This window comes from Protomyctophum bolini (assembly GCF_963924005.1).
Source record: "Protomyctophum bolini genome assembly, chromosome: 14".
NCBI classification, from domain to species: Eukaryota; Metazoa; Chordata; class Actinopteri; order Myctophiformes; family Myctophidae; genus Protomyctophum; species Protomyctophum bolini.
In genome coordinates, this window is record NC_137875.1 from 4,539,367 (window position 1) to 4,564,222 (window position 24,856).

The following is a 24,856-nucleotide window of genomic DNA, read 5'->3' on the forward strand; positions in this document are numbered from 1 at the left end:
ATTTATTTACTATTGTAAATTCATGCCCTTATAGAAGAACAGAATCACACAAACTAAAACTATAGCAGATCTACAAGCTCGTGGCACATTGTGCGATGTGACGTGTGAGCTTGAAGAAAATAATACAGTTTTGGATATACAAGGGTTCCACTCCCCGACAGCGTGTGTGCGTGTATGTATGTATATATATATATATATATATATACACATACACTGTATGTATATATCTTGGATGTGGTTTCAAAGGGGGAAAAAAAGTCTTCAGAAAAGCCGAGTATGGAATAAACGCAGAGCTTGTAATTGATTATTGTGTTACATGATCAATGGCTCCTTTCCTGGTGAGGAGGAGACCACAATGTTGTGATGAAGAAGCGCGTGCGCGTTTGTGTGTCTGTGTGTGCGTGTGCACGCGTGTGTGCGTGTGTGTGTGTGTGTCTGTGTGTGTGTGTGTGTGTGTGTGTGTGTGTGTGTGTGTGTGTGTGTGTGTGTGTGTGTTGTCCGTCCGTGTGTTTATTGCTGTCTGTCTGGTGGTCATGGGGTATTTAAGAGTCTGCCAGAGATTGGGAGACAAGAGAAGAAGCAAGTGTGTGTGCGTGTGTGTGTCTGTGTGTGCGCGTGTGTGTCTGTGTGTGTGTGTGTGCGTGCGTTCGTGCGTTGTGCGCGTGCGTGTGTGGTGTGCGTGTGCGTGTGTGTCTGTGTGCGTGCGTGCGTTCGCGTGCGCATGCGTGTGTGTGTGCATGTGCGCGCATAAATGAGTGACATATTGTGAAATCTTTACCTACAAAGCATAGTCTTTCTTCCATGCAAATGAGCCTGGCTGTGATAAGGATCTGTTTGATGGGACACATGCGGAATATGAGGCGGCTAATTCCCTCATTAGTATTCCACAGAGCTGATTGGCAAAGACCGGGCACAGCCAGCCGGAGAGAGGCATGTCTGCAAAACCCAAAATTGATTTGTTTAACTCATTCTGGCCGGATGTTTCTGTATATCAGTGCATGGTGCTCAATATTTCATGTCAAGGACCCCAGAAATTATATGTAATATGCCTCCGCCACCCCATCTGAAAATATGTTGTTCCATGGACCTCCCAGGAAGCAAAGATTTGAGTTAAAATGGTCACTCTGTAATATTATATATTGAAAGATTTGAGGCACATTTTCACCATTTTTCAAAAATAGCTAAAGTATAACATAATGCTTATAACATTACACCAAAAGGACGTGAGACCAGATTCTATTTACAAATGTCTTTCTAAATCCTAACAGTTTTCTGAAAAAACTACAGTATATTATGGTTCTATATGTCAGTGGTTCTCAAATCAGTTTTTCATGTCAAGGACCCCCAAAAACTATATGTAATTGGCCCCCCGACCCCCCATCTGAAAATATGTAGTTTAAAGGATCCCCCCCCCCCAGAAGCAAAGATTTGAGTTAAAAACGTTCGCAGTGAAAGCATATATTCAAAGATTTGCGGCCACATTTTCACGATCTTTTCTTTTTTTTGCAGAACTACAAGCTCGTAGCGTGGCACAGAGTGCTGCGCTACGAGCTTGTAGATCTGCTATTTTTCAATAGCTAACGTGTAACATAAAGTGTAACATAATTCCTTGAAAACAACCCAAAAGGGGCTTCCCGTCCCGAGTGGCTTAATGGTGTCAGTGAGTCAAAATTCACAAATCTCCTGTCAATTGTTTATGAGGCTGTTTAGCGGGCAATAGATGCACCCTCACTTAATTAATAGCTCATTACGGAGACGTGATTATATGCTTGGACTGTTAATCCATTCTGAACGGGAACCCCTTTTGGTGTTTTGGTGAAGCATTATGTTGTACTTTAGCTGTTGAAAAATAGCAGATCTACAAGCTCATAGCGCGGCACCGAGTGCCGCGCTACGAACCTGTAGGTCTGCTATTTTAGAGAAATCGTGAAAATGTCGCGCAAATCTTTGAATATATATATTTTATTTTAACGTTTTTAAGTCATATCTTTTTGCTTCTGTAGGGGTCCATGGAACAACATATTTTCAGATGGGGGTCGGCGGTCAATTACATAATATATATTTGGGGGTCCTTGACATGAAAATGTTTGACACAGGAACATATTCAGAACTGTCCGTATTTAGACGACATTTGTAGAATCGTCCCCCGGTCTGAACGGGTTTAATGGGGGCCCCCTGCATTTCAAAGAGCGCCACAACCATAAAAGGTGTTTTTCTGATCAAAAACAACACAGAGCTGTGGGGATAAATATCGGGGCGGATCGCTGGCTCTTTGTTATTCGCTTCCCTTCCCTTTTGTTTTGTCTTTTTTTTATGCTTTCATTATTATTATTTTTTTTCTCCCCGGTGAGAATTGTTGTTGTTTTGAAAGGAGGCCTGATTTCTCTCTGATTAGGTGCACCTATAATAGTGCAATTATACCAGGATTTACAGAATGAAGCATGCAGCAATCTGCCATCTGTATTATTATAATAATAATACTATTAAGTATATAGGAGTCGTTTCATGTCATATACGAAGACTATAGTGCTTAAACACAGTAGTTACTTTTAATAAAGCAAAACATTAGATTTTTTTTTACTGTAAATATATGCATGGGCACGTACGCACGCACACACGCAACGCAATACAACGCACACATCACACACACTCACGGACGCATACACGCACACACGCACGCACACAGATGGACACGCACGAGCTGTGTAGCCTACTGTACACACGATATCTGTGTCAGAGCACTAGGAGGAGGCGTTTAAAAAAAATATATGTACTGCATATTATTAACAAAAGAGGCCACTGCAAAACGACTTGTAACAAACGGCAGAATTCATGAAAAGCGCGTGGGGGGGATAGGGGAGGGGGGGTGGATGGGGGGGTGGGGGTAGGGGGGGGGGGGTAGTGTGTACACCTTAAGCGAACACACATGGGTGCTCTGCCGGGGCTCTCTATTTAACCCATTCAGGCCTGAGGACCATTCTACTAAATATGCCTTATAAATCTTCACAGTTTTCTGAAAAACTTGTCAGTTCTCATGTCAAGGACCCCCAAAAATATATGTAATTGGCCTCTGACCCCCATCTGAAAATATGTTGTTCAGGGACCCCCCTCCTCCCAGAAGCAAAGATTTGAGTTAAAAACCATTCACTCTGAAAGAATATATATTCAAAACATTTGTGCCACATTTTCACGATTTTTCAAAAAATAGCAAATCTACAGCTACGAGCTTGTAGATCTGCTATTTTTCAACAGCTATAAAGCACAACACAATACTTAAATGAAACCACCAACAGGGTTTAATAATCCGTCCGTCCGTCCGTCCGTCCGTTGTGAGTTAAAGGTCTATAAAGAGAGTGATAATGGCGGCAGGTTTATGAGCCCTCAGCCCCAGTGCAGAGCGGCAGGTTAGTGTTCTGTTGTTTGTTATTGCCTCTACTGTTCCTCCATGGCCACTAAAGCGGAAAAATGGATCTCTCTCCACTTTGGGGCTGAAATATGAAGCTATGGAGCTTTATTCTACCCCCCCCCCCCCCCCTCCCCACATTCCCCCCCCATCCCCCCATCCCCCCATAACCCCCCCACCCCCTCCTCTCTCTCTTTCCTCTCTTCTTTTTGTGTGAAATGCGGCCCAAGCATTTGCCTCATGCATGGTTATGGAGTTAAACGCTCAGCTCCATGGCACACACACACACACACACACACACACACACACACACACACACACACACACACACACTCCACAGTGCGGTGCACATGCACTGCACTGCACAGCACCACACCACACACACACCCCTCCATTTCATTCCCCCTGACAGGATTAGCAGGTCTCCAGTGTTAGAAATACATTAAGTGGACCTTTGCAGTCACTTATTATGGCTGATTATGCAGCTGGAATGGGGAAGGTATAAGGCTCTGTTTGTAGTTAACCCATTCTGACCTGAGATCAGATTCATACGAGGTTTCCCCTGAACACGCACTGGTCTGATGAACCCATTCTGACCTGAGATCAGATTCTAAAAATGTCAGTCGTTTTCAAAAATAGCAGACCTACAAGCTCGTAGCGCGCCACTCGGTGGCGCGCTACCTGCTTGTAGGTCTGCTATTTTTCAATAGCTAAAGCATAAGATGATGCTAACACCAAAACGGGTGCCCGTACAGAATGGGTTAAATAACTTCTCAGATGCTTTTTTTTTTTTCTCCTTTACACACAGCAGCAATCTTCAAAAGCGTTGAACGGGTCAGCGGCTCAGGCACAAAGCCCCAGATTGATTTCCACCCTCTATAGTCTTTGTTCCCGCCGTCCTTCTAAAAAAAGAGGACAGGTTCTGCTAAATTAGTTTGTCCGTGTTATTAATGGAGCTCGCCCCAATTAGACTCCCATACGGCGCTCGGTCTGTCTGTCTGTCGGTCGTTGAGGGAAACAATGCAGTCTTGCATACCTCGATCTCCTCTCCCCTCCCCTCCCCTCCCTCCTCTCCTCTCCTCTCCTCTCCTCTCCTCTCCTCTCCTCTCCTCTCCTCTCCTCTCCCACATGAGGGGTTCCTCCCTCCTGGGCTAATGAAATGGTTAACTTATGTCGGCGCAAAGATAGGATTAAGCTCCCATCTGGGCAGCGTGCCACACGGTACCAACACCATCGAGGTAGGAAGTCTCTCTGCACACGTGGAAAATACCACGGAGTGTCAGCAGCTGTCCCAGAGTTCTCCTCGCCGCTCACAGCGCTCAGAGCGATGCATTGTGGGAGATCTTCTCAGGTCGAGACCAGTGTATTTATAACACATCCACGGCAGCATCATCATCATCGCCAACGCTGCCCGCCAACGCCACCCGAGACTCGAAACGTGCCTAATGTTGACTACCGCCATGTTTGGACAGCTGGGCACAAAACAATTTGAAATGTTTCGTCTTAAAACAAGTGGGACAATTGAGCTGTGTGTGTGTGTGTGTGTGTGTGTGTGTGTGTGTGTGTGTTGCTGTGTGTGTGTGTGTGTGTGTTCACAGTGTGTGTGTGTGTGTGTGTGTGTGTGTGTGTGTGTGTGAAACTTTCCATGAAATCAATAGTGAGAGTGAGATTGACAGCAAAGAAAGAGGGAAAGGAAATTTACCCAGAAAAGTGTGCTTGAACAGAGAAGAAGGTTGTGTGTGTGTGTGTGTGTGTGTGGCTGTGTGTGTGCTGTGTGTGTGCGCGCGTGTGTGTGTGTGTGTGTGTGTGTGTGTGATGCGTTTGTTATTATGTGCAGAAAGTCTGTGTGCTTGAGTGAATGCTTACAAGCATGTCTTACGTGCGTGCGTGTGTGGCGTGCGTTCCTGCGTGCGTGCCTGCGTGCGTGTGTGTTTATAAGTGCACGTACGTGCAATGAGCAGAAGGAAGTGGGGGGGGTGGTAGTGACGTGGGCTTAATGTCGAGGCCAAACGGTGCTTAGATTGAGTGCTGCCCAAAACCTGCGAAACGCTCATTGTTCCCGTCAGCCGTGCATGAAACTCGATCCCCACGTCCTTCATTCTCCTCTCCTCTGTTTGCGTTGCAGTTACTTTCCGTATAATGCCAGAAACATTAGTTTTTTTTTTATTGTTATTCATTCATTATCTCTTGACAATGTAAATGACTCCTCATCACATTTAAAAAATGGCTCCCTAAGGTGAGCGAGGGTGAACACAGACCTGCAGGGCATGAAGTGAATGAAATCATGGGGCATTTATCCCATTCTGACCGCAGGATGATTCTTACAAATGCCTTCTATACTTCTGACAGTTTTCTGAAAAACCTCATGATTCTATATCAGTGGTTCTCAAACATTTTCATGTCAAGGGACCCCCAACAATTATATATGTAAATGGCCACCGACCCCCATCTGAAAATATGTTGTTCCAGGGACCCCCCAGAAGCAGAGATTTGAGTTAAAACATTCCCTCTGAAAGAATATATATTCAAAGGTTTGCGCCACATTTTCACGATTTTTCAAAAATAGCAGATCTACAATCTACATGAGCTTGTAGATCTTCTATTTTTCAATAGTTAAAGTATAAAATAATGGTTATAAGACAAAAGGGGTTCCCGCTCAGAATGGGTTATTGCAGGTTACGCACAACTTCCTCGGACTATAGCCTGGGATTCCAGTAAAGACACACACACAGAGACACACACACACACACACACACACACACACACACACACACACACACTCACTCACACAACAGTGGGAGAATTAGTCTTCCTCCTCTTGATGGCTGTTCTACTCGGGTTCATTTCCTGACCCGCACTGTGAATAAAGCTCCAATTTATGGCAATTATCCACGTCAAGGAGTAGGACGGCACCCTCATACAAATGAGCAATAATGCCAGAGGTGGTGAGAATATATATGTATCCCATTCTGACCTGAGATCAGATTCTAAAAAATGTCTTCTACGTCCTGACAGTTTTCCATTCTGACCTGAGATCAGATTCTAAAAAATGTCTTCTACGTCCTGACAGTTTTCCATTCTGACCTGAGATCAGATTAAAAAAAATGTCTTCTATACGTCCTGACAGTTTTCCATTCTGACCTGAGATCAGATCTAAAAAAATGTCTTCTATACATCCTGACAGTTTTCCATTCTGACCTGAGATCAGATTCTAAAAAATGTCTTCTATACATCCTGACAGTTTTCCATTCTGACCTGAGATCAGATTCTAAAAAATGTCTTCTATACATCCTGACAGTTTTCCATTCTGACCTGAGATCAGATTCTAAAAAATGTCTTCTATACATCCTGACAGTTTTCCATTCTGACCTGAGATCAGATTCTAAAAAAATGTCTTCTACGTCCTGACAGTTTTCCATTCTGACCTGAGATCAGATTCTAAAAAATGTCTTCAATGTCAGTCGCTCTCTTTGATTTTTCAAAAATAGCAGACCTACAAGCTCGTAGCGCGCCACTCGGTGGCGCGCTACGAGCTTGTAGATCTGCTATTTTTCAATAGCTAAAGCATAACATGATGCTAACACCAACATGGGTTTCCGCCCAGAATGGGATATATATATATATATATGCACAGCAGTGTCTGTTATCACGTTCTGGATGTGAAATCCCTGGCATGCGCAGCAGATTACACCACCATAAATCACTTATGAAGGTATATAAAAAGAAATAGCAGATCTACAGGCTCACAAGGCGTCGCGCTGTGACGCGTTTGTGAGCCTGTAGATCTGCTATTTTCAGCAAGTGTATAAAATCAGCCATTATACGACGGCATCAAGGCCCGCCCGCCAAAATACATTTTAGTCGACTAAATCAACACTGCAGGGCCTGCATATGTAGGAAGAGTTTAGCTTCCCCCTGGAACAGCTGACACAAAGACCTCCCCAATACAAGGGCCAGAGGCCGGTCCCCTGTCACACATCTGGAACCCCAAAGACCTCCCCAATACAAGGGGCTGAGGCCGGTCCCCTGTCACATCTGGAACCCCAAAGACCTCCCCAATACAAGGACGCCGGGCCGGGCCCCTGGCTGTCACACATCTGGAACCCCAAAGACCCCATGGCCCAGGACGATTTCTTTCTTTCCCTCCCCGTGCTCCAAAATGCACCAGTGTTTCCCATTTAACACCTGTTCGCTCCTAATTTCCATTTTCGGGGGACCGCTGGTGGATTTGAAATCATTTATCACTTCCCAAAGTGCTTCCACATGTTCCCCCGGCCGTTTCCCAGTGCAGAGCACAGGGGTTCCTGCCTCCGGGGCAACCTTTTCCAAACGTATTAACCCGCTCGGGCCGGGAAACCCTCCTTTTTGTGGTGTTTTATAAAGCACTATATAATTATGTTATGCTTTATAGCTATTGAAAAATAGCAGATCTACACAAGCGGCGCGCTACGAGCTTGTATATATAGGTCTGCTATTTTTAGAAGAATCGTGAAAATTGTGGCACAAATCTTTGGATATATTATTTCAGAGCGAGCGTTATTAACTCAAATCTTTGCTTGCAGGGGAGGTCCCTGGAACAACATATTTTCAGATAATAATAATAAATAATAAACTTTATTTGTATAGCACCTTTCATACATAAATGCAGCTCAAAGTGCTTCACAGGGCAGGACACAAAAATAGAATACAATAAAACACAAGTAGTTAAAATGATAAGAAAAAATAAATAAAAACACCACATGCAGCAAATCAGTGGGGGTCGGCGACCAATTACATATATATTTTGGGGGGGTCCTTGACATGAAAATGTTTGAGAACCATGACTGACACATGCAGAAACATGAGGGTATTTCAGAAAACTGTCAGGATTTATAGAAGACATTTAGTATAGAACCGAGCTGCCAGTTCTGAATGGGTTAAAATTCAGTTTGCTCCAAAGACATTCAGACACTGTTTCATTGTGGTGATGTCTGGTAATTATTATCCTAAATTACGGCTCAGGCATGTGACTTGACAAGGTGGACTCCATGTTTTAAAAGGGGAGATGGGGCAAGGAGGTATATATATAAAGGAAGGGCCACGGTGGTCTGTCACGCTCCGTGCACTTTTTTCTTTTTTTGGCGTTCTCCCCCCCCCCCCCCCCCCCCCACAACCCCCCCCCCCCCCCCCCCCCCCCCCCCCCACACACACACACACACACACACACACACACACACACACACACACACACACACACACACACACACACACACACTACACTACACTACACTACACTGGGGGTGTCAGTCAGCAGTGAAAACGTTTTTCGCCACCGTGGAAACACTTGTGTGGTTAGGGGACCTGTAGAGGGGTCCCTGGGGGAGGGGGGGTGGTGGGGGGGGGGGGGGGTCTCACCTCAGGGGGTGGAGGGGGGGGGGGTGGGGTGAAAGTCGTGTCAAAAGCACTACAGAGTGAAGGAAAGACCCCCCCTCACTCCTCCTCCCCTCACTCCTTCCCACATTGAGATCTGATGAACGTTCAAAAAAAAGAAGGAAGGAAACCCCCCCTCTCCCTCCCCTCCCTCCCCCCCCACCTCCATCCCCCCCAAACGTAGTTCTCTGGGTACTTAGGGGTCAGAGTTCATATTATGGAACCGAGGATTAGAGGTCCGAGTGGAAAATGGATTTGAATGGAAGTGAAATCAAGATTATAGTTTTGTTTTTTGTGGGGGGTGTGAAAGGGGGGTGTGTGTGTGTGTGGGGGGGGGGGTTATTTTGGTCAGCGGGCTATAGTTGGAACCTTCCCATGTATGCCATGAAGCATGCAGCCAACAAGGCTAGTAAGTTTATATTCTCTTATATAATTTTTATCCCACAATCTTTGCAACCTATTTTTTTTCCACCCAGTGCCAATTATCTAATGTAATCCTGGGCGCTGCTACACTTCCTCTGAAAACCTGGAGGGGGGGGGGGGGGGCAGCGGACTGACCCTCATGCTTCCTTCTATGCATGAGGAGTCCAAGCTGCTTCTTTTCACCCCACAGGGGGGGAGTTTCCCCGGCCGGACGTAGCGTAGCGTAGCACGTGGAAGGAACACGTTATTCCCACCGGTTCCTTTCCCCTCCCATCAGGCATCAATAATTACAACAAGGCTGTAATTGACTTTGACAAAAATGGTCATGCTATAGAAATGGACATTTTGAGAGTTTTTGCCCATTTAGGAATGGGAACGGGAACGCTTTATAGCACAACGAGGGGGTCCCCTGCAGCCAAAAACGTTGAGAACCCCTGATTTAGAAGACATTTGTAGAATCAGGCCTAAGTCCTACAGTACATGGGTTAATCTCTGTAATGGTGCTATTTTTTATTATTTTCATTGTACCATAAATGCCTCCTTTATCACAAATAGGGATGACTGAAAACATGTTATTTAAACTTATTAGGTGCCTTATTAGGTGCCTTATTAGTATTGTCATGAAATTGCGAATATTAGTGACTCAAAATGACCTTTGAGAGTATCAGAAATCACAATAGCAATTAAGCTGAGTTGATCAAAATCATGGAAGATTTCTTAACTTCAGATTATGGAAATAACTGTAGAAACAAATTCACATCAAACATGTGCTTGAATCTTGATAATTCCTATAATGCAAGTGACTGAGAATTGGTCAATGCACACACAAACATACACAAAACACACACGCACGCACTAGTTATTCAATCTCAGCTCCATTATAAAACCGTAGTTTGCAGCAGTTGGCTTATACAGAATTCGTTTCGTGACGTTTTTCTTTTTCTTCAGGTTCCATCTTTCAGATGTGAACGGTTTGAAAACTGTATACTGTCTAAGTGTGCTTAATTAATACATTTAGGCCTGACGTCGAAATTAAAACAATGTCTTTTCTAAATCCTGACAGTTTTCTGAAAGACCTTATTTTTCTGTATCAGTGGTGCTCAATATTTCATGTCAAGGACCCCCAAAAATCATGTAATTGGCCGCCGACCCCCATCTAAAAATATGTTGTTCCAGGGACCCCCATAGAGGCAAAGATTTGAGTTAAAAATGTTCGCTCTGAAAGAATATATATTCAAAGATTTGAGTTGAAAACGTTCGCTCTGAAAGAATATATTCAAAGATTTACGCCACATTTTCAAGATTTTTCAAAAATAGCAGACCTACAAGCTCTCTACGAGCTTGTAGATCTGCTATTTTTCAACAGATAAAGTATAACGTAATGCTTAAAACACCCCAAAAGAGGTTTCCCCGCCCAGAATGGGTTAAAGTGGGCTGTGGAAATGTGCGCTAATCAGATACGGCTAGTAACAAAGTCCATGAAATTACTAATTAGGAATTTCATTATAAAGGTACGGCTTTATCATCTGAGGAAATTGTAACCTTTAAAAAACGCTTTCAGGAATGCAGTGTGCCTCTTTAAATGGGGTGGGGGGGGGGGGGGGGGTATATAAAAAGAGAGAGAAAACGGCATGTCTTTTGATGTAATATCTCATTTAAGGATTTGAGCTAAATTGGACCATTTAACTCATTCTGAACGGGAACCTCTTTTGGTGCTTTAAGCATTATGTTATACCGGTACTTTATCTATTGAAAAATATAGCTAAAGATCTACAAGCTCATACTGTAGCTCAAGCCCCTACGAGCTTGTAGATCTGCTATTTTTGAAAAATCGTGAAAATGTGGTGCAAATATTTGAATATAATATATTCTTTCAGAGCGAACATTTTTAACTAAAATCTTTGCTTCTGGGGGGGTCCCTAGAACTACACATTTTCAGGTGTGGGGTTCGGTGGCCAAATACATTTTTGAGGGTCTTTGACGTGAAAATGTTTGAGAACGACTGACACATATAGAAATGTTTGAGAACGACTGACACATAGAAACATAAGGTTTTCAGAATACTGTCTTTACTGATTTAGGAAGATATATATTTTTTAATTTCGACGTCAGGCCTGAACGGGTTAAACATGTCATTGTTTTGTGCGTAATTTATCTGACTAATTAATGACAGTTATTGCCTGGGTTTGGGGCGGCTTGGCTGACAGAGAGACAACCATGTGCTCTCTCTCTCTCTCTCTCTCTCTCTCTCTCTCCTGCAGGAACACGTCCCAAAAAGACAGACGTTTAACCCGTTCGGGTCGGGACGTGACGGGTCGGGACGGGGGGAACGGGAACCCCTTTTGGTAAGTTAAAGCATTATGCTATACTTTATAACAGACCTATTGACAAATAGCAGATCTACAAGCTCATAGCTTGTAGGTCTGCTATTTTTTATTTATTTCTAATCGTGAAAATGCAGGCGCAAAGTTTAATATATATATTCTTTCAGAGCGAACGTTTTTTTTAAACTCAAATCTTTGTCCCTGGAACAAACATATTTTCCGATGGGGGGTCGGCGGCCAATTACATATTACTTATTTGGGGGGGGGGGGGTCCTTGACGTGAAATAGTTAGAGAACCACTGACATAGAAACACTGACATAGAACCACTGACATACTGTAGAAACATTAGGTTTTTCAGAAAACTGTGAGGATTTAGAAGACATTATTTTTGTAGAACGTGGTCTCAGGTCTGAATGGGTTAAAGGCTTGGATGAAAACGCAGTGTGAGAAAGACTTTGCCAACAACAAGACCCATGCATCAGCCTAATGACTACCTTATCATTACAGCACGCACCCCTCCCAAAAAAAGGGAAGATTCCCACCAATGTTTTTTTCAAAAATAGCAAAGCTATAACGGATGCACACGCTGAATGGTGCAATACGGTGTGAGTCGTAGACTTTCAGAGTGTTTCAGAGATGGTTTTGTGTGTAGATTGGCTATTTTTGAGTGGTGCATAACATGGCCACTCCAATGAACAGCAATGTGTGTCTCTAGACGTATCTGTCTGTTTAGGGTAACAGGTAACAAAGTGGTGCTGTTGAGATTCACACTGTGCACAGCTGCGTGATGGGAAGTTTTTTACCAGCCATTACGTGATTTCGGGTGTGACAGTACAGTGACAGTATATTAGAGGGACGTTAACTCCGCCATTTCGGACGTGGGGTGGCTCGCCGCCAGTATATTGGTACAACTCAATACTGTACTGTACTGTACTGTACTGTGCATTAGCACTGGAGACTGGCAGGTTTAATGCCACTCCTGAAGAAGAGAGATATTGCTTGTTCTGTGAACGAAGTTCACTTTACTGCTCTAAATATGATGACATGAGCCAAGGGATATTTTGGTTAATAAGATGTCTTCTATAGATTTAAATGACTATGTAAAAATGGAGATAATGTTTTGCCCAAAGGGACCTTTATTGTTGTGGCAGATTTTATTTGTCAAGCTTGGGAAAGAAGACAGAGTATACTCTGTATAAATCTGAGTTGTAATGTAGTGAATTATATATTTGAGATCGGAGTCCACGAGGCCAAATACTGATAATTCTGGGGGGTCCTTGACTTGAAAAAGGTTGAGCACCGCTGACATAGAATACTGTCAGGATTTTAGAAGACATTTTGTAGAATGGACCTCAGCTCTAGATGTGTTAACAGCCATGTGAGTCAGAGGTGAACGGAGGTGAACGGTGAAAACTAATACCGTAGGTTTCCCCCTGTGTGTCCTGCAGCCCTCTGCAGAGGGACTGTAGCACATGTTGAAGAGAGAGAGAGTAACCCTTCACCTCCAGACTGGAGAGCATTGTTGATGGCATCAACGTTTTGATCTTAGTATTATTAGATATACAGTATATAAAGGTCTTAGTATCATAGATATACAGTATATAAAGGTCTTAAGGTCATTACACACTGGCGAATTGGCGACGCGATATATTCGTGCGAATAATTCGCATTTAAAAAAAACAATTGAAATCCATGCAAGATTCCACATCAGTGGCGAATGTGCGAAAATGCGACCGTTTTCGCTCTTTATTTGTTCGCTCTGGTGTCGTATTTAGCAGAGATTCGCAGGCGAACTGCAACATGCAATATTTCGCATTTTCAGATCGCTTATTCGCATCGCGTCGCTAATTCGCCAGTGTGTAATGACCTTTAGTATCATAGATATACAGTATATGAAGCCTAGATGGCTCAAGGCGGAGTCTAGAGTTAATCGGCGGCCATCTTGCTTTGGGACTACAGTAGGCCTACAGTATGTTCTATGGCAGCTCAAACTAAACTGAGTCGTAACTCGCTCAAATATTGACGTTTTTACAAACGGCTTGGTTTATTACATACGTTGTCAAGGTGGCTATGATTGATTCAGGACGCTTATCTGCTTAATTTATTAGTTTTTTTTATATGAACGTCGTATAAAAGCATATAAGTATATGTGGACGTTTATATATAGTCTCTCTGATTGATTTTATACGCTTGCTGAAAATAGCCCTGCGACGCGTTGTGACTTGTGAGCTTGTAGATCTGCTATTTTCAGCATGCAACCAAGTGTAAAATGACTTGTACTGGATGTCTTGTCCACTATAGTCCCTTCATAACATTTTGGTCTAGTTTTTATGTCTTGACGAAATTTGTCAATATATTTATATAGGACTATATCTTGCGCCACCCCTTATCCCTAAACTATAGGCCTATTTGCCATTTACTATTTAAAAAAAACCTTTTAAAATAGTTCAAATAGCTGATCTACAAGCTCACAACGTGTAGATGTAGATCGTCTAGTTGAACTATTTTAAAATGATTAGCTTATAGTTTTAATTTAGTTTCCATTTAGTTTCCGTCAGTGAAAAAAAATTAGTCGACAAACTTTGTTTGTTTGTTGTCATAGTATTATGGGTGCATTATAGTTTAGACTAGTCATTGGTTAGACCAGTCATTAGTCCTACAGCTACAACCTATCTCAAACCCTCACCCTAAACCTAATCTCCCACGGGGCAGCACACCTAAACCTAACCTTAACCCATGTCTAACCAATGACTAGTCTAAACTAAGTATGCACCCTATCTCAAACCCTCACCCTAAACCTAATCTCCCACGGGGCAGCACACCTAAACCTAACCTTAACCCATGTCTAACCAATGACTAGTCTAAACTAAGTATGCACCCCATCTCTCAAACCCTCACCCTAAACCTAACCTCCCACGGGGAAGCTAGCACACCTAAACCTAACCTTAACCCATGTCTAAAAGTCGACAAAATCAACACTGGAGGAGACAGAGGTGCATTATGGGGGGGCTATGTGTGATTGAATGTACTGTATAATGTACAGAGTATAGACCAGACAGACCAAGTTCAAATGGAAAGCGTACAGTACTGTACATGGGAAGACGGGAGTGGATCAAACTGTACATGGGAGACGGGAGTGGATCAAACTCCCACTAGGAGAACTGGGAACTCGGTCTAACCCGAGGCTATCCCTATTAACTTAACTGCCAGTACGTTGTTGCAAAGCAAGGCATGTCGGGAATGCAGCTGTTTAATTTGCCCCGCAGGCTTCATAAACCTTTCTGCCTTTTGAAATACCGATGATGGTGGCAAACATTCTGTCCTACACGGCCCTACATGTGTACACATGTAAGTGTGTCTCACGTATATACACCACGATCCACACAACACCACTTCAAAAAAGTTAAAATAACAACCGTTATATCTCGCGCAACGATCATTATTATTTATTCCGTAAAGATAAATGCATTCGTTCGTTCGGCGTGCCGACCAACCAACCAACCAACCAACCAGTGGGGTCATCCGGCGCAATTAATCCATTCTGACCTGAGATCAGATTAAAAAAGTGTCTTCTACATCCTGACCGTTTTCTGAAAAAGCCATGTTTCTATGTCAGTCGTTCTTCGATTTTTCAAAAATAGCAGACCTACAAGCTCGTAGCGCGCCACTTTCTAGGGCTATATCACTCAATATTTCATGTCAAGGACCCCAAAAAGGATCTGTAATTGGCCTCCGAGACCCCCCATCTGAAAATATGTTGTTCCAGGGACCTCCTCCCCAGAAGCAAAGATTTGAGTTAAAAAAAACGTTTGTTCTGAAAAAAAATATTCCAAATTTGAGGCACATCTTCACGATTTTTCAAAAATAGCAGACCTACAAGCTCGTAGCGCGCCACTCGGTGGCGCGCTATGAGCTTGTAGATCTGCTATTTTTCAATAGCTAACACACCAAAAGGGGTCCCCGCCCAGAATGGGTTAAAATAGTAATTTCAAAGCGGAGAATATAGTCTTATGAATTGATTAGCGCGGGGGCCGGGGCACTTTGTGGTTGATTGTGCCCCGATGGTTGGTGGTTGCCCCGAGGGCCAAATGATGCCCATTAGTTTGATTTGTGGCGCTGCTGCACCCTCCCTGGCACCTCTCTTCTCTCCACTGGAGAGTAATTTGCACCTCTCTGCATACAGCGGGTATACGTACGGTACGGGTGACACCTAGGCATTAGCTGTATAGAGTGTGTCGGTACCTGTAATTAACCCATTCTGTACGGGAACCCCTTTTGTTATGTTATAATTTAGCTATTGGAAAAATAGCAGATCTACAAGCTCACAGCGCGCCACCGAGTGGCGCGCTACGAGCTTGTATAGGTCTGCTATTTTTTGAAAAATCGTGAAAATGTGCCTCAAATTTTTGGAATATATTTTTTCAGAACAAACGTTTTTTTTAACTCAAATCTTTGCTTCTGCGGGGGGGGGGGGGGTCCCTGGAACAACATATTTTCAGATGGGGGTCGGAGGCCAATTACAGATCATTTTTGGGGTCCTGGACATGAAATATTGAGTGATATAGGCCTATAGAAATATAGGTATTTCAGAAAACTGTCAGGATTTAGAAGACATTTTTCTTCAGGCCTAAATGGGTTAAAGCAGATGGTCAAATAGCCCTGTCAAAGACTGCTATAACAACAGTAGGGCTCCATACAATGTCCTCCTAATACCCTGGGCTGTTTGCCCAGCCCCATGGAGCCCTCCTCCCCATAGAACCCTCCTCCCCATAGAACCCTCCTCCCCATAACAGGCCCAATTCCCTCTGCACATTGTTAACAGAGGACTCGTTTTATTATCCCATGGCTGGGGCGTCAGGACTCATTATGTATTATTATTATTATTATGTTTTATTATCCTGGGGCTGGGGCGTCAGGACTCATTATGCAATTAACCACTTCAATAATTGTACCTGGCGTGGCTATATTTTGGGCTGTCATAACTATTAAGTGACAAAACTATAAACTATACAATTCTAAACATTTCACGTTTTTTAATATAAAATCTTGGCGGGTCCCTAGAACAACATATTTTCAGATGTGGGTCCGCAGCCAAATACAGATCATTCTGGTGGTCCTTGACATGAAAAAGGCTGAGCACCACTGACATAGAAACATATTTATTTATTTATTTTAAGTGGTACAGTAAATGGACATCAACGGTAAATGGTAGGACATTTACTGTATAGGTAAATATAGATATGACCTTAAATGACCGATCTCTATCTATTATACTGTACAGATACTCCTGTCTGAATGTCCATCTGTCACTTGTATTGTATGTGTTGCGTAGCCACCAGCTCAGTGGCCTTGTGGTTAGTGTCCGCCCTGAGACTGGGAGGTCGGGGTTTGATCCATCATTTAGCTGCTTCGGGACGCCGATGCTCTCCCCTTGTCCCCCATATATGGGGACTAGGTTGGTGGAGGGTGTGTAGAGCCCAGGATCACATTAGATGATTGACACAGGGGTTACAAAATAAAAAATAAATTAAAACAAAATAAAGTGTATCTGTCAGTGTACAGTTATAGCGCTGGATGTGGGTTAATACACAAACTAACGGATTAAGTCTTCATACAGTTATTTTATTTAGCCAAACTAGTACATGAAATGTATTCCGCGCCCCCGCCCTTAAATAGTGTGATTCTCAGAGCGCCATGCTGAGATATGTGCTAAATACAAGCTGAGGAGAAGAAGGAGACAGAAGGAGAAATCCCCCATACTTTATCTGTCATTAAAAGGATCATGGAGTATAATTATCATTTTTACAATTGGAACACATTCTGTATATTAGTGCATTGAGAAGAGGATGCGCTGCGTGCTGCACTGAGTCACTGTGTACTTTATTCTGACGTGACATCACAGCACAGAGTAATGCACTCTGTAATTACCCATTTCCTGCAGGTGGGATGGTGGAACTTAAGTAAAAGTATACCAATACTGCAATTTAGAACTACTTCGTTACAAGTAAAAAAGTACGGAATTGAAAATGTACTTGAAGTACTAAAAGTAAAAGTACTTGCAGAATGTCCCACTTCACAAGTTCAAAATGTGTACAAAGTCTATTGAAAATAGCCAATCTACAAGCTCACAATGCGTTGCATTGCATAGCTTGTAGATTGGCTATTTTCAAATGGCCAAAATGTATATATAGGGTGGTTAATGTATGTTTTCTAATCAGAATTAAAATCGCCAAAGTAACTATAGTAACTAAAGTTTTCAAATAATTATAAAGTGGAGTAAAAGTACAAAATGTGGCTCTGAGTTGTAGTGTAGTAGAAGTAAAAGTACTGTAAATTGGAAATACTCAAGTAAAGTACAAATACCTCAAAATTGTACTTATAAGTACAGTGCTTAAGTAAAAGTACTTAGTTACTTTCCACCACTGGAAGGTGGGATGGTTGTGTGTCTTTACTGTATACGTCTCTTTACTGTAAATGTCTCTTTAGAATATGGGTTTTCTCAGTTATTGGCAACCATTCATTCTGAGTCAGACTGAGTCACTGTGCTTTGGGTTCCTGCACATTCATCCACTGGGCCTTAACCCGTTCACAACGGGAACCGCCCTGTTGGTGTTTTATTAAAGCATTATGCTATGCTTTAGCTGTTGAAAAATAGCAGATCTACAAGCTCGTAGCGCGCCACAAGCTTGTAATAGATCTGCTATTTTTTTAAACAAATCGTTAAAATGTGTGCGCTAGAATGCTAGTCACCAATGTACACAGTTCTTTTTTTTAACTTTCATAATAGGTTGTTAAACAACTATTCGACTAGTAAACTAGGGAACTAACTAGTCAACTAGTAAAAATCACTAGAAGTGAAAGACCATATATATATATATATATATATATATATATATATATATATATATATATATATATATATATATATATATACACACTGGACTACAGTCGTGCTTCCATCAAGGCAGGGTAATTAAATCTCTCCGAGGCCTTATCCTAACCCCCTCATCCCAACAGACGACGTGATGTGAACAACTCGGGCATATTATACTGTACGTATACACACGATGATATCCGTATCTTTACAGTGGCGCGGCGCAAGATTGTATAAGAATTTAAATAAACATTATATAAGCATCGGACGGCGATACGATACATGTATCCTGTTGTGTGTCTCCCTGCCTTGCCTTAGTTTAGTGCCTTATCTGGAAGGAAATATAGTCTTCTGAGAGACGCCTCTTGTCTGTCTGTATACCTATACTCCGTCTTAACCCATTCTGACCTGAGATCAGATTCATACGAGGTTTCCACTAGGACACACACTGGTCTGATGAACCCATTCTGACCTGAGATCAGATTCATACGAGGTTTCCACTAGGACACACACTGGTCTGATGAACCCATTCTGACCTGAGATCGATTCATACGAGGTTTCCACTAGGACACACACTGGTCTGATGAACCCATTCTGACCTGAGATCAGATTCTAAAAATGTCAGTCGTTCTTCGATTTTTCAAAAAATAGCAGATCTACAAGCTCGTAGCGCGCCCACTCGGTGGCGCGCTATGAGCTTGTAGATCTGCTATTTTTAAATAGCTAAAGCATAACATGATGCTAACACAAAATGGGTTCCCGTTTAGAATGGGTTAATGATGCAGCAGACATTGTGTGTGTGTGCATGCGTGTGTGTGTGTGCGCGCGTGAGTGTGTGTGTGTGTGTGTGTGAGAGAGAGAGAGGGGGGGGGGGGGGGGGGAGGAGAGAGTGCAGGAGAAGAGAGAGAGAGAGAGAAAGAGAGAGAGGGTGAGAGAAAAAAAGCATTAATTATTAGCCCCAGTGGGATCTCTTATATTCGGTCTTGCCTGGACAACACCAATTAATACAGCAATTATTATCCTGGCCTCTAGCACGGGGTTGACTAAGCTGCCTCGCCTTCTGACGATTATGGCGCGAGGGGAGGGGGGGAGGGGGGGGGGGGGGGGGTGGGGGAGGGAGGGGGTGGGGGGGGGGGGGGGGGGGGGGGGAGGGAGGGGGGGTGGGGCGGGGGGGGGGTAGAGGAGGAGAGGCCTGCTGCAGTGAGATTATCCATCTCTCCCTAAACCCCTTGCTTTTATGATGCAATGGATGATGGGGAGGGCGAGATACTAAAAAGGCAAAAAAAAGAGAGTATAATTTAGTCTGAGAAATGTTCAACCTCAGCATTATTACCGCAACACAATCTGCCTATAGATTAGTTTCTGTTTGGGTGTCAATCATTATAGGGGCCGAGAGAGAGAGAGAGAGAGAGAGAGAGAGAGAGAGAGAGAGAGAGAGAGAGAGAGACAGAGAGACAGAGAGACAGAGAGACAGGGAGAGAGAGAGAGGAGCTCCAATTAGCCCATTCTGAACGGGAACCCATTTTGGGTGTTAGCATCATGTTATGCTTTAGCTATTGAAAAATAGCAGATCTACAAGCTCGTAGCGCGCCACCGAGTGGCGCGCTACGAGCTTGTAGGTCTGCTATTTTTGAAAAATCGAAAGAACGACTGACATTTTTATAGAATCTGATCTCAGGTCAGAATGGGTTAATCATCAGACCAGTGTGTGTCCAGTGGAAACCTCGTATGAATCTGATCTCAGGTCAGAATGGGTTAGATAAAGAATGCAGAGCGCAGCCGGCAAGCCGAGCAACAGACATATTATGTCCTCAATATTTTCATATTTTTTTTTGTGTCCAGAGTTATACTGTACAGTTCAGGCCTAAAGCCGTACTTTGAGTCTGAGACTGTCTCTATAGATCCTGGACTGTGGCTGACTGACAGACAGCACAGACAGACAGGCAGGCTGACTGACAGACAGACAGACAGACAGACAGACAGACAGATGTACAGACAGACAGACAGACAGACAGACAGACAGACAGACAGACAGGTGCACGGCTATACGAAGAAGAACTCCTATTCTTGTTGTACCCCCGAGGTCTTTTTCTGGGGGCGAGTGAGTGACCCAGCCCTGCACCGTGTTCATTTCCTAAACACCGTCTCCCCTCCTCTGCTCTGCTAGCTCCCTCCCTCCCAGCTCTCTCTCTCTCTCTCCCTCTCTCTCTCTCTCTCTCTCCCTCTCCCTCTCTCCCTCTCTCTCTCTCTCTCTCTCTCTCTCTCTCTCTCGGCCCCTAGCATGCAGATACTGCCAGTGGAACAGAGATGTAAGCAATAGCTCCACCTAGTTTCTGCAGAGGCGCTCTCTCTCTCTCTCTCTCTCTCTCTCTCTCTCTCTCTCTCTCTCTCTCTCTCTCTCTCTCTCTCTCTCTCTCTGCATGGTGCATTCCTTTCAAAGCGAGAGGTATATAGAGGAGTGAATGAGAGGCTGGATGAGAAGGAGGATCTATCTATTCTATATATACCGTTTCAAATAAAACACCAGGCTGTCTTACACCTTATATTATATCCCATGTACAGTATGTGTAGGCCTACAGTATACTGTAGTCAAATGATCCACTCTGAGACATTCTTCCCTGTCATCTTTTTAGGACAGGAGCGCTCGCTTATAATACTCTCTTGTTCTATTTTTGAGCCCTATACCCCCCTCACCCCTCCCCTCCCCTCTCCATCCCCTGTCCCTGACAGCACCTCTCCAGAGCATCTTAAGTACATGTGCCCCTTCCCCCCCACAGTGTATAAAATCTGTGCTGACAACCAGTGAAAACAACACAGATATCCTTGCATGTTATCTTGACATGGTCGTGTTAAGCTGCCCTCTCTCTCTCTCTCTCTCTCGTCTCGGCGATGCTAAATGGCCGTCATAAACCTTTTAAAGATCCGCCACTGGCCCCAATATGGACTCCCAACAAAAGAGAACGTTGTTGCTGCTGTGTAATATGTTTAGGTTTAGAGGGCATGGACTTATGGAAACCTTTTCACATGCCTTGGTGTCACAAAGATTTGAGTTAAAAACGTTATGTCTGTGATATTATACATTCAAAGATTTGTGCCACATTTTCACGATTTTTCTATAATAGCAGACCTACAAGCTCGTAGCACTCTGTGCCATGCTATACGAGCTTGTAGATCTGCTATTTTGTAATAGCTAAAGTATACCAAAAGGGGTTCCTGCCCAGAATGGGATAACACAACTCTATATTAAAAAAAAAAAAAAAATGTTTATTTCATGAACACATTATGCTTGTTACATCCCACCAGAATGTTCCATCTTACACAGCGGGATTTCTATATTCCAGATCAAATTCATGTATAATTCACTGCATCAATGTGCCGTAATTATATTTCAATGCTTTTTCTAAATTTTATTTATTTTAATTTCTATAGTGTTCCAAAATAATGTGCCAGTGTTTTTCCCCGTTCTGAAAGCCGTTACCTCAGCCTTCTCTTCATGGGATCAAATTGACAAAACAATTACAGTCTGCAGTATCTTGTCTAACAAGCCCTTGGAGTGTTAAGAATGATTAGATGGCGGGTATTACACGAGGAAACCCCATCCTTGGATTAGTGATGAGCACAATAAATTCTGAAATAACCCGTTGAGACCTAGAGAACTGATTCTATAATAACAAAATGTCTTCACAAATCATGACAGTTTTCTGAAAGACCCTGTGTTTCTATAATTATCAGTGGTTCTCAACCTATATTTCATGTCAAGGACCCCCAAAAAAATATATGTAATTTGGCCGCGGACTCCTATCTCAAAATATGATGTCCCAGGGACCTCGATCCCCCCCTCCAGAAGCAAAGATATGAGTTTAAAATAAACGTTCACTGCTAAAGAATATATATATATTCAAAGATTTGCACCACGTTTTCACTGGGGTTTTTTCAAAAATAGTAGACCTATACAAGAGCGGCACGAGTGCCGCGCTACGATCTTGTACTGTAGATACTGTACTCTATTTTCCAGTAGCCATAAAGTAATACCAAAGGGCTCCCCCCTTCCGTCCCCAGTGGGATAAGTGAAGGGATATGTGCATCCCTTTCATGGAAGCTCTTAGGTGATTGCTGCCACCAGAGGATTTGTCAGCATAACACAGGATCTCCAACAATAATGTGTCTCCGATAGGACACCGCGGAACACATTCACACTCCAGATAGAATTCCTTGTGTGTGTGCCTGCCTGGTGCAGTGTGTGTGTGTGTGTGTGTGTGTGTGTGTGTGTGTGTGTGTGTACTCACTGTATACTGTAAATGGATTTCTTACCATCCATGAAACCCTTATTTTTGCGAGGAACACTTATGATCAGGCCCCGTGCAAGAATGCCACTCGGTTTCATCACCGTTGTGTCTGTTTTGTAAATAACGAGTCGTTTATGTTTGGGATCATTTTTTCCCATCTTTGTCGTTATTATTATTATTATGATCGGCGTCACCTTGTTCATCAACCCATTCAGGACGGACGGATGGACGGGAACCCCTTTTGGTGTTTTAAAGCATTATGTTATACTTTAGCTGTTGAAAAAACAGCAGATCAACAAGCTTGTAGATCTGCTGTTTTTTGAAAAACCCGTGAAAATGTGGGCGCAAAGCTTTGAATATGTATGTTCTTTCAGAGCGAACGTTTTTTAACTCTTATCTTCTCTTTTGGGGCAGAGAAACATATTTTCAGATGGGGGTCCGTGGCCAAATTATACAGATACTTCTGGGGGTCCTTGACATGAAAAATGAATGTCGAGCACCACTGACATACAGTAGGTTTTTCAGAAAACGTAGAAGATTTTAGACATTCGAAGACTAAAAAAGACATCCATTTGTCCTACCTATACCTACGTAACACCATCAATGTTTAATCAGTGAGTGCAGGTGAATGCTTCACCTGATCACAGGTTTTTAGTCAGAGTTGAGAGAGACTATTTAGTCAGTCCTGATCCACGTCTTACAGCAGCATGCACCTATCTTCATTTATTTACAGGAGGTGTTGAGTTGCACCTCGCCTCCCCTCCCCTCCACGCACCAGGCCATGGTTCCTCCTCCTCCGCGTCTAAATAAAAGCGCCCAGGCCTCTAAAGAGGAGAGGAGGCTCCTGTCATTGTCACCGCGAGGTGTCGGATAACCGCTCTGAGCAGGTTGTAATTAGCCCATTCTATACGGGAACACCATTTTGGTGTGTTAGCATTATGCTATGCTTTATAGCTATTGAAAAATAGCAGATCTACAAGCTCATAGCGCGCCACCGAGTGGCGCGCTACGAGCTTGTAGGTCTGCTATTTTTTTTTTTTAACTGTCAGGATTTAAGAAATTTTTTTTAGAATCTGATCTCAGGTCAAAAATGCGTTAAAGAACCATGACCATTCTTCTGTGCGTTATAGAATCTGATCTCAGGTCAGAATGGGTTAGAGTGGCTGAGGTGTAATGAGGGTGCAAGATTCCCCCTCCCTGCAGCCTGGTGCCAAACTGGACCTGGGTGCCGATGGCACACACACACGCACACGCACATGCACACAGACACACACACACACACACACACACACACACACACACACAGTCACACACAGTCACACACACGCACACGCACGTAGGCCTTTTGCCACCTCCATGGATTTGATGCCTGTCTGCACTCTCTGACTGGGACGTGTTCAGTGTTCTAGTGGACATGGAGGAGAGGGCACTCTGACTGGGACGTGTTCAGTGTTCTAGTGGACATGGAGGAGGCACTCTGACTGGGACGTGTTCAGTGTTCTAGTGGACATGGAGGAGAGGGCACTCTGACTGGGACGTGTTCAGTGTTCTAGTGGACATGGAGGAGAGGGCACTCTGACTGGGACGTGTTCAGTGTTCTAGTGGACATGGAGGAGGCACTCTGACTGGGACGTGTTCAGTGTTCTAGTGGACATGGAGGAGAGGCTTGGCTCTCTGACTGGGACGTGTTCAGTGTTCTAGTGGACATGGAGGAGAGGCTTGGCTCTCTGACTGGGACGTGTTCAGTGTTCTAGTGGACATGGAGGAGGCACTCTGACTGGGACGTGTTCAGTGTTCTAGTGGACATGGAGGAGGCACTCTGACTGGGACGTGTTCAGTGTTCTAGTGGACATGGAGGAGAGGCTTGGCTCTCTGACTGGGACGTGTTCAGTGTTCTAGTGGACATGGAGGAGGCACTCTGACTGGGACGTGTTCAGTGTTCTAGTGGACATGGAGGAGAGGCTCTGACTGGGACGTGTTCAGTGTTCTAGTGGACATGGAGGAGAGACTCTGACTGGGACGTGTTCAGTGTTCTAGTGGACATGGAGGAGGCACTCTGACTGGGACGTGTTCAGTGTTCTAGTGGACATGGAGGAGGCTTGGCTCCAATAAATGCCTTGAATATTCTCACGATAA